The sequence below is a fragment of the Austrofundulus limnaeus genome, unplaced genomic scaffold (genome assembly GCF_001266775.1).
Source record: "Austrofundulus limnaeus strain Quisiro unplaced genomic scaffold, Austrofundulus_limnaeus-1.0 Scaffold1, whole genome shotgun sequence".
In the NCBI taxonomy this organism is placed as follows: Eukaryota; Metazoa; Chordata; class Actinopteri; order Cyprinodontiformes; family Rivulidae; genus Austrofundulus; species Austrofundulus limnaeus.
This window is the reverse complement of record NW_013952403.1, coordinates 6,316,936-6,328,755: the sequence shown is the minus strand read 5'-3', so window position 1 is coordinate 6,328,755 and position 11,820 is coordinate 6,316,936. Positions and strand designations below refer to the sequence as shown.

Genomic DNA, 11,820 nt, shown 5'->3' with positions numbered 1-11,820 from the left:
ATCCCACGTTGTATTTCTTTATAACTCAGATTTTTGGTACCTTTAATGCAGTAAAAAGTAAAACAAGCTTCCCTAAACCACTGTGTGCACAACATGCAAAGCTAGATTTTGGCCATACATTTTTATTGGGGTAGTTTTTGCAAATAAAGTCTAGTATGGTTTCCAAAGACTATTAAGCAGCATTTTTTTGTTTCATTTAAATACATTTTAAATAAGAAATATATTTATTTCTTCTTTATTTAAGAAACAGATTTATCTGGAAGATACAAGGGACCTCTCCATACAACTGCACTGTTCAACAGGAAAACATGGTCATGAAAGAACAAGGAAGTAGATTCATGGAAGAAAACTGAAAATACAATGGCGTGGCAAGATTATGTGCAGAGACTTTTGCTAGGCTTCCTGACAGTGGAGAGAACTTGGAAAGTTGAAAGGAATAAATATGAAAGTGAACGTTTTATTATAACTTTGTTTAAAACTCAGTAGTCTGAAAAGGTCAGTACTGGATTATTCTTTTTCATAAAACTGTAAGACGTAATCCCAACTGCTTGTCTAAGATACACATAGTTGTCTTAATATTGTAAAATTTGAATGCTCGCCTTCAGACAGAGCTTACTGTCTGGTTTGTCTTAATAATCCTTTTTTTATGATGATGGCTATTGTAGGAAAGTTAGAAATACCTTTTGGAGCTGATGTGATGAATTAAAAATGTTTATTCTAACCGTTTAAGCTACACACTGCAAACTAAAAAAATATATTATTGGATTTACTTAATCAAGTTATGTCAACRASTTTCAYTCAGCTAAKTTAAGTAAAGGTAAAGCAACTTTCACATTTTCTTTRAAAATAAATATGAAAGTTGTTTCAACTTAGTTGAGTGGGAATTGTTGATGTAACTTSTTTAAGTRAATCCAACAATCTGTTATTTGAGTGGAGCATCAGGTACTCAGATTACTTAGAAAGCCGTTTTGTTTTAGTATTTTTATCATGGTATTTTTACAATTATGCACAAGAACTTTAAAACCAAAATTTTCCAGCAATCAGCAGTATTTTGTTTATTTCATAATTTAAAGAATGTGATTATTGTGCATCAAGTTTTGTAACTTTCCACTGAAAGTAACGTAGCTGTCTGCTGACTGGCTCTGATAGTCTTTTGAGAAYGCACACTATGACTCATAGTTGTGTTTTCAAGCTGTTGTTTGACTGTGTTTTTCATTAAATAGCAAAAAAAAAAAAAGATCGGTCAAATGAGCATTGTCACAAATCTTTCTGCAATGTGTGCTGAGCATTCAGTTTGACTGAAACTRCGAAGCTGGAGTGTTCTGTCATCACACAGATGCATCTGAATCACAAGTGATAGTTTTCAGAATTAAATCTATAAAGTTAAATCAAGCAAAAGCAGTCAAGTTTTGTGTAGATATAATTTTTGATAACACGAGGGAATAACTCAAAACTAATGATCCTCAAAGTTATGAAAAACTGCAGTGCAGTTTATATAGACTCTAACTGACTGAGGGAATAAAGCATTTGCAAATCTAATCACCAACAGAAATGATTGAAACTGTCTTTTGAGTAGCTTTTTTTAATTGTCTGGAATTGAACAACCCTAACTCAGGTTTATCAGGCAGTTAGGACATAAATACAAAGTGTGAACCATTAAGTTACAAGAACATACAATACGAAAATAAAATGATTTCTGTATTTAATGTTAACTGATCTATCGTACAGTCGTGACCTCTCCCTCACTTGTTTCTTTACTCGTTCATCTTTCTGCTTCTTCGTATCATCCACCCCATCCCTCACTCTGTAGCCTTAGGTGRACAGAGATCATTAAAAGCTCATTTGGGCTGATGCTCATTAGATCCATTATTAACTGAAGCAAATGTGTATGCCTGCTGCTTGGACCCTCACAATGCTGTCACATCAACAAAAAGAGATGGATAAGGCCAAATCACTGAGAGATGTCTTTGAAGACGGGAYGGAGGAGGATCAAATTAGCTACTGAGAAAAGCAGAGTTGGACAAGGAAAAAAWATATCTCCTGGCTTGTGCATTTTACATAGTTTTGTTTCTAGCAAAGTTTTTGAATACAAACTTTGCTAAATCAGCTCAATCAATCAATCAAAGCARCAACTTCTCCTGCAGATGAATTCTCTTCTAGTAGAATAATTACACGAGCATAAGTATTAATCTATTTCCCTTTTGGCCAGAATTTTATATTATACACATGGACCTGCTGAAGCCGCCCTATAAATATCACACTGCCACCAGTACTCCCATTTAATAAGTGAACTCAGTTGTTATTTCTGGATTTCAAACTTAAAATTTTAACACAATTTTGGCTTTCAGCTTTTCACGTGCTTAACAAATATGTCAACAAAATATAACAGAATACAAAACAAAGCTAATCAAGAACTGCCTAATGAACTGCCTAATTTGGGTTTGAATCTCTGCTGAAAACTATAAATGCTTAAATTGTAAAAAAAAAAAAAACACTGGGTTCTTTATTTTTAAATGTACATTTGTTGCAAACTTTCTTCCTATTACTGTAAAAGKTGCAGCACCATGTATGATGGTATCTCTGTCAAAACGTCTCCATGAATATCTTATGACAACATGACAAGCTGATGACAGCACACTGCAGTTTTATTTCAGTGCCCTGTAGAAAGATTGCAACAATGTTCCAGCACAGATTGAATGTTAGTCAGAAAGTGGACTTTATTAGGTAATAATGTTATASCACAGTGACCCCATGTTGTTGTCTATGTTAAACGACAAATTAAAAAATAATAATGAATGAAATTAGGGCAGATCTATATGATTTAGGAGCAAAAGAACTTTTGGATTGATGCAAAGATCTCTACAAAGATGTTATGTCAAGTCAAGGTTTAATAATGAACTCAAAAACCGCTGGCGAGGCAGCTCAAAAACTCACAAGTGCTCATTGACAGGCAGGAATGAGGAGGACAGAACAAAACAATGATCTGACAAAGACTAAAGACTGGGTACAGAATATAAAGCAAACAAATTAAGAGACAATGCGAAACACCTGGAAAGACACAAGAGGAATCAGGTGAGCKTGGGCGGGGCTGGARGCAAGACAGYAGGGAAAGGAAAACACAGGGGAACAGAGAAACACAAAGAAAATGAAGATGAAAACACAGATCATGACAACACATTCCAAAAATATTCAACCCTATATGCCTGGGCAATAAATTAATAATAAAATATTTTGCAATAGACACGTGATTAATACCAATRGATTGAGTCAAAATGTGTTACTTTGTTTGTTTTTCATGATGTTGTTTAGCAGTAGATGGCAGTATTTGTRGTACACCTGGGTAGGTGTGCTGGCTTGGACTCCACACATGCAAAGTAGGGAGAAACTGCCTTTTAATCAGGTATCCTGGGCAGGGCTTGTTTGGTTCCAGGCATGGTTTTACAAGCAGAGTGAACCTGATTCATTCTGATTCACCCTGTTTCAGTGCTAAGTTACCAACAGAGATGCTATTGGTATGTTTGTTTTGTTCTTTTTACTTGTTTTACTTGAAAGTAACTGAGTTAATTTGTTTAGGAAAATATGAGACTGATTGATGAATTATTTAATGTATAAACTTTACAGACAGAAATACTGAATAGTTCAACTTTTGTTTTGCTTACATCTAAATTATTTAAGTAGGATTTAAATAATGGATTTTGTTATTTGTGCTAGTTGACTGATTCATTTGGTGTGACAAACTAATTTTGTTCTCCCTTTGAGGTTACCAACCTGATTCATGTCAGCTCAGTAATGATTCACATAATCCCAATACCGTTTAATATTATCTTAATCCTATAAACCAACAACCTGCATCAACCTAATCAAGAAGCTGAAAAGATGAATGAATGGAGTTGGCCAGCATCCTCTGTTGAAGCACATGCCTTATCCAGTTTAGGCAAGCATTCTTTGGCCTACGTCRGATGAGTCTCTCCAGTCCAATTGCATTCAATGACCTTTTTCCTCCTTCGTTGCAGGATGCTACTTTTGGTGTGTGGCAAAGTAAAGGCCTAAAATATTTTAAGCTCTACATTGAAAACAAATTTGCTTCTTTTGAACAAATGTCTAACAAATTTGACTTAMCAGCCTCACACTTCTTTAGATATTKACAGGTTAGGCATTTTATTACCTCAAATATGTCAATATTTCCTGATAAGCCTCCTGATAACATACGGTAATCGATGAGTTGATGTCCTTTGACCCAACAAGGAGCAAAGCAATCACTTCCTGGACAAAACTGATCTCTCATTTAGACTCTCCATCCTTTGCCACAATTAAGCAGTCATGGGAGCAAGATYTTCAAATTACAATTAGAGAGGCAGTTTGGGCTGATATTTTGGGGAAAATCCACTCTTCATCAATATGCATGAGACACTCTCTTATCCAATTTAAAGTAGTACATCAGGCATACCTCCATAAGTATAAATTGGCCAGAATCTACCCTCAAATTGACCCTATATGTGACAGATGTAAATTAGAGGAAGCCACACTACTACACATATTCTGGGACTGCCCCAGGATACAAATATACTGGACTGGTATCTGTGAAGCACTCTCAGCTGTCTTTGGAGTTAAGATTACTCCAAACCCACTCATGCTGCTCTTTGGAGTTACTTCTGAYGGTTTAGGTTTACCTACTGGAGGCAGAAAGATTTCTCAACTTTGCTAGCATGCCGCCTAATTGTCCTTAGATGGAAGGATGCTGCCCCACCAAGAGTGTCAAACTAGATAAAAGACGTACTGCTTAAACTAAAACTAGATAAAATCAGGTATGTGATGAGAGGCTCTGAGAATAAATTTCATAAAACATGGAAATTGTTTATGATCTTTTTTAATAATCCCTCATCAGTGGTTCCGGAATAACAGACCTTGGAATTTTGGCTGAGCAGTGGCTCAATAAATCTTGACATGGATTTTTGTATGATCTTAGTTTTTCTTTCTGTTACACACCTTGTAGGTGACAGTATTTAGGGGAATGTTGGCTCTTTTTTGGGTGGGCTGTGTGTTTTGTTTTGTATATTTAATGTGAAAACACTAATAAATATATTCAACACAGTTTAGGCAAGCATTGATGAAAAACTAAAATGACTTGACAATAGAAAACAATAACAATATATATCGTAATATGGATTTTAATAGAAAATACATCTGATAAAATGTTGATAATCTCACTGAACTCTGATTTAGAAGCACATGGCATTCTGGGGGATGTAGGCAGAGGAAAGGCTTTAGCTGCTCAACCTCTCACGGCCCAGCTAAGCAAGGTYGGTGGCATCAACTAACTCACTCACTCTTTGGTAATCTAGAAACAACCTGCAAAGTAGCATATGCAATTTGTTGTTTTGTCACTATTTTTTCTCTGGGTAGAACAAAAAACTAATCAATAATTACTGATACTGACTAGAGCTGCCACATACGATTATTTTTTAATCGATTAATCACCCATTATTTTTTCGATTAGTCGACTAATCGGTCAATTGAATATAAAACATACAGCTTATCGCACCAGAATGCAGCTGCTATTATATAACCATCGTTAAATTTTAGCTATATGCTAAAAAAACATTGCATTGGAAGGCAGGTTCTTCTCTTTCATTTTCTTAAAATGATCCCACACTTTTGAGCTCCGTTGCTGGGTAGCCATGATACCAGAGCCTGTCTGTATAATGTCTTGTGACGTCCATGGCCTACCCCAGTTACCACTACTGTGCATGTGTGTCAAGGACAGAAAGGCAGATGTGGCAGTGGAAGGTGTCAAAGCAGTTTGGAGAGAAAAACAAAGTAAAGAACAAAAAGAAACCCAAAAAACGATTAATCAGTTATTAAATTAGTCATCAATTATTTTAATAATCGATTAGTCGTCGATTAATCAACTAATCGTGGCAGCCCTAATACTGACATATATTGTGATACTTTCGTCAACCATAGCTCAGCGCAAAGTGCATTTGTGCAAACAATACTGAAGATGTAAAACAGTTCATGAAACAGAACCAGAACAGAGCAGTATAAAGTTTCCATATACATAGCTAAGGTGCTAAAATGCAATATTTGTAAATAGAGAGAAAGACAATTATGCAACATGTGAGCAAGGAACTGTTAACAACATTAAAACAATATTTTTATAACACAACATACACTATGGTTGCATCAATTAAGTGMCTTTAATGTAGACAGTAGCTCCCTGTTATCCTAAAAGTCACAGCACAAATAAATTGTAAATAGCAGCCTGGTTGTATCTGACATATTTTGATAGATTTGTGAGTGTGTATTGTGGTTCTGATTTTATTGTGTCTGTTTTTTTTCTTGCAAATCAGCGCTAGAACTGCTSTGCATGACAGTTATGATGATGTGTAGGTTTTCTCTTCCAGAATCTGTATCTGATTGCTCTGAAATAAAGATTTACATACTGTATGTGCATTTAATTCTGCAAAAATATTTTATTTCCTAGTTTGGCCTTAAGACATCTAAAATGGTAATATTTGCTTGTATATTGATATGTTTTAAATTTTTTTGGTTCTGTTTTCTTTGTATTTTTGTACTCTCTGATACTCTTGGTCTGAAACAGACTCTGGCTTCTTTAATTCAGTGTTTATCTGTTGTTTTTCCATTTATGCTCTACTTACACATCTTCTTGAGTCCATTTTCAGACCAAGCAATGAGACAAGCACATACACGCAATCTGTGAATCTCTACTCACATTATATTAGTGCTGTATCTCCAGTTTACTTTAACTTTGCAATTATTTGTGGAAATGGATTCAATACCATGCACCGCAGCTGTTATCTCTTGATGTAAAACAACCCCGTCATTCCAAACAAAGATTATGAAGCCTTAAAAACCCAAAGAAATAATAGGCTTTTCTGGTCTCGCTTCACCATACGGTAGAAATTGGTATCTGCTTTTTCCACCTCAGCCTTTCACGTCATGATCCTGGAGTTTTTGTGCTTCTTGTATAGAGTGAGTTTAATTCTACTATTTCTTGTTAGTTTGGCCATGATTCTGTGTTTTTATGTTATTACCTTGATCTGTTTTTCTCCCTGGTCATTAGCCAGTTATCCTTGCCTTCAGTTTACCATTCACACCTGCTCTACATAATAATAATAATAATAATAATAATAATATTAATAATAATCATTTTATTTATAGTCCTCTTTTCGTCTTGTGATCTCAAAAGGTCTACAAAGGGCTAAAAACAGAGCAAGCAATTACAATGGATAAAAAATAAAAAGAGATTAAAGGGAGGATAAAAATCGAAGAAAGTGAACCAAAATGTTTGCTGAAAAGAAACATCTTAAGACCTTTTTTTAAACAATCAGTGGCTTGTGGTGCCCTCAGTGTCAGGGAGGGCATTCCACAGATGTGGGGCGGCAGCACAGAAGCCTCTATCCTCCATGGTTCTCAGTTTGGTTCTTAATGGAGAAGGTTTGCGTGGGTGGAGCRGAGCGAGCGAGTTGTGTTTTGTGGATTAAGAAGTTCTTTGWGGTAGGTGGGGACATATCCACAGATGCACTGATGTGTGAGGAGGGAAATTTTGTATTCAAGCTTGCTCACCCCCAGTTCCCAATCAGTAATCACTCTTCTCAGGACTTACACTCCCTGTTCTCCTCATCTCATTGTCAGATCTAATTAATTGCATGCGCCGTGTTTCCAGTGGCATTTCCATCAACTACATTTTGGGTTTTTTGCTATTAGTTTATATCATTGTTAAAGGAGAAATGTTAAAGGAGACATATCTTGATGTTAAATCATTCTTTTTCACGTTTAAATCATTCAGTTAGGATCTATACAAACAGGAACTGCAATACTTTGGTCTGAATTCCTCCTTATTTTAACTCCACAAGATCCTCTGTAACCTCTTTTCTGAGGTGTGTCTCAGAGCAACTCCTCGAGTCTGACCCAGAGCCAGAGGAGAATGAAGATGATGAAATTGTAGTTGGTAAGTCCAGACTTCATTTGGCAGTTCTGTTGCACATTCTGTGACGTAATCATTCAGAAAATGTAATAGAAAATACAGAAAACTGTATGGGTTGAAAAACATGACCCAAACAGAATACAAAGATATAAAGCCGCATAACCAGGAGAGACTAAATTAAAATTATCTGCCCTTCTAGAGACTCCAAGTACATAACAAAATGCATTTCATGGCTAAAAAGTAGATTTTGCATATGTCCCCTTTTAAAGTTTTGATCAACAGTCAATTAATTCTTCCAACTTGTTTTCTATTCGATACTGTATTTCTAAAACAACAAGTTACAAATTCATTTTGCTGACTTATTAGCATTTGTTAGAAAACATTTTACATACACGTTTAATTTTAGTGCTCTAATTAGTCACACAACTTTATCAGGTTATGCAAGATTTCTCTCTAGAAATGTCAAACACAAAAGATTTAAAAAATTAAGTACCTTCAATAACAACATCACAGGGCCCAGCAGACACTACTGTCACAGGTTTGATCTCAGCATTATCAATCTCATAATCTCAGCAGTTACAACGTTCACTTTAAGGAATTCTAAAATGGAACAGCATGTGCCACGTGTTTGCATCTGTTTTGGCTCGAGTCTCAAATAATTCAAGTTCGTTTTGGGCGATTTTATTTCCTTTGCAAAGATTGGCAGAGTTTAACCCCTAATCCTATAAAGTTAAACCATTTTTTGCAGAAGCCTGCTAGCTGTCACTTCGCAACAAAGCTGGTTATGATGAGATGATGCTTAAAAGGCTCAGCCTAGGTTCAGAGGGGTTAGTGGTCAGGGAGACTTAGGATTGAGGGAAAAAACTGAGAAAGAGACACCATAAACATAGATAAGAWGAAGAAATTCACACTGAAGCAGCACATCTCTTTTAAATGTATTCTGGCCACCTTTGAAGCAATCTGATAGAACATCTATCAATCCATTTTTATATCCTCTGTATCTAGTGCTGGACTGTGGGGAAGCTGCTGTTACCATGGTCCGAAAGGAGGGGGTAAACCCTGGACAAGGTGCCAGTCCATAAATCCAACACAAAGACAAACAACTATAAATAAATCACTTTAATATTTAATACCAACTAAGAATGCTAAAAATATAAAATATAACATTAAAAMTAAGCATGTGATTCCAAACATTCCTCTGAAAAGATACCTGTGGCTAAAACGAACATGTCCTAATTCACTAATGACTGCACTTCCCTACCCACACACATTCCTCTGTTCCTGTGTGATTAAGTTACATGTTGTAGGTCATTGCCTGTGGTGGAACAGTGTAATAAATCAATTGAGCCATGCAGTGGAAGAAAGCTTTGCCAACAGGCACTGACAGATAAATGGAAATCAAGATCTGGCAGCAGACACTGGAAAGAATTTCAACCTTTTCTAGCTTTCACTAAAAATGTATGAGTGTGTTTGGACCAGCGGCCTAATGTAATCTGCAGAGATCAGTATGTAATTATATACACACACACACAGGTGCTGAATGCACAGCAAACAACATATTCAGAGCACACACCAACAAAGCCTCAGGAATTCATTTWTATTCAAATCAAAATGTATATTCTTTAGCACAAATCCCAGCTGGTGATTATTAATTCTGGTGTATTTGTGTGCCCAAGTCTGTATTGTCCTTGCTACGCCTGATTGGGTGCTTTGTCGCTATTTGATGTGTAAGTGCTTGAATCTGTTTGTGGCTGCATGAAAACATGGTTGTGTGTTTGGGTTACTAAGTTTGTAGACAGCCGGCACTKCTGGCAGGTCGCCACACAGAGAGCAGCTTTGATGGCTCAGCAGCCAGCTCATCCCTTCTCTGTTCCATTTTTTATTTTTTTTTCTCCGTTTGACAGCCAAACACAATAAACTGCAGCTCACAATAATGAGATGCAATCTCAGTTTCTAAGAGGTATGTAAATCAAAGTTTTTGCTCCTCCGCTGCTCCGTCCCTGTCTCTTCCCTCCTATGGTTGTCGTCATCTGCTGTCGAGAGGATAGAGTGATAGAAAGGATGATAATGAGGCGGTTCAGAGGCACAACGACAAGTAAATCTTTGGAGTTGAAAGGGGGCTGGGGCCATGCCAAATGCCATTGCACTTGGTGATGACTAAATGTCTCTCTCATGTCACTGTGGGTGTTTCCTATCATCCACTCTCCCAACATTTTCCATCTGAATTCCTCCCACCTCCACTGCTTTTTGCCTTACTCCATCTTCAGATGTTATTTTGAATCTGGACCTGCACATTTTCTTTGTTTATATTTAGAATGTGCTTGTCTGTCCACACGTGTTCAGCTGCCATGATTTGTAAAAGTAAAGAAAGACATCTTAAAATGGTTACAAGGAACAGTGAGCCTGGGTCACACAGCAAGATAATTGTGCCAATTTATAACCTGATGTTCCCCTTCCCACAATCTTAAGGACACACTGATTATCATGATGGCTCTAAAGATAATCTTAGGAGAAATTCCTGAAGAGTGTGGTGTGTTAAGAGTGATTTAGTCTGCTTGGAGGGACGTTGGGCCCATTCCAATCTCAAATCGAGGATATTCACGGTGTTGGATTGTCTTAGCCTGAAATCCCAGCATGTGTTTTGTTCCCCTGAGGACAAATGAGCACGCAGCCTTTCTTCTTCCCCGTTGGCCAWGTTTATGTCCTCTGACCTCATACTTAATCTCGAGAGGTTCTGCAAGATTTCCTGTATGATATCTGAATGTTGGTGGATGAAATGTCGAGTTGTGTTTGCCTGTTCAACCCGTTCTCCCTCCCAACTCATCAACATATTGACGCTGGGTCAGGTAGTCATCTGCTTCCAGTTTTGACGCGTTGGGTACTCCCCACGTGTCAGTTCTTTAGGAGATGAGGCGGAGGAGGATGAGCGCCTTGTCATGTTTTTTAAGAGTAGGAAATGCGCGGAAATAACATCCCAGACCCAAAATTTAACTTCTATTAGCCATATACAGCCTATCCCTGACCCCAGAACCTAAAATTAACCATTAATCCAGATCCCTCTCATTAAACTCAGACCCCCAACCCAAAGACCCCTATGTGGCGCAACCCGGAAAAGCCACAGGTGGCAAGGACTGACGCGAGGTGGGTACCCGACATGTCAAAACTGGACGCAGACGGTCCCTGACCAACCGTCAATTTGTTGACGAGTCGGGAATGAGAACATGTTAGCCTGTTATAACTATGATTTTTTTTATCGACACGTTTGGAGTTAAAATCTTGCTGTGTGAATCAAGCATTTAATTTGTTTGTTTGTTTGTTGGATACCCATTAGCCATTGCCGTGACAATGGCTTCACTTCTCTTCCTGGGGTCTAAACTTGTTGTAAAAGAAATGTAAACTTACCTATTTTTGCACAAATAACAATGTGACAAAGAACATGTTACACTTTTCCTGCTATGACATTAATAGGGTGTCAGTATCGATGTTTTGATTTTTGTTTTTTGGCCTTCAGTTCAGATTTTCTCAGTACTATTCCTTAATTCTGTTTCAACTACCTTGGTCTTGCCACATCTACTCATACCTGTTCTCTTTCTAAATAAGCTCAGCAATTTGTTCATATAGCTCTTCCAACTTCATTCAGTCCTCAGTGGAGCATTGTGTGTTTTCTCATACCTCACCTGGTTTTGTCAGTGCCACTTGGTACCACTTCAGAGTTTTTGTAAGTTTTATGCTACATCAACCCTTTGTTATAAAGTTTTTATATTTTTTATTATTTTATTTATTTATTTATTTATTTATTTATTTATTTATTCATTCATTCATTCATTCATTCATTCATTCATTCATTCATTCATTCATTCATTCATTCATTC

At 36.9% G+C, this 11,820-nt stretch overlaps 1 protein-coding gene across 1 annotated transcript in view; it reads right to left on the bottom strand.

Annotated features, from left to right (window-relative positions):
• dock2 (dedicator of cytokinesis 2) overlaps nucleotides 1–11,820 on the bottom strand; it is a gene marked incomplete in the record, with an annotated part of 113,498 nt that overhangs the window by 67,121 nt on the left and 34,557 nt on the right.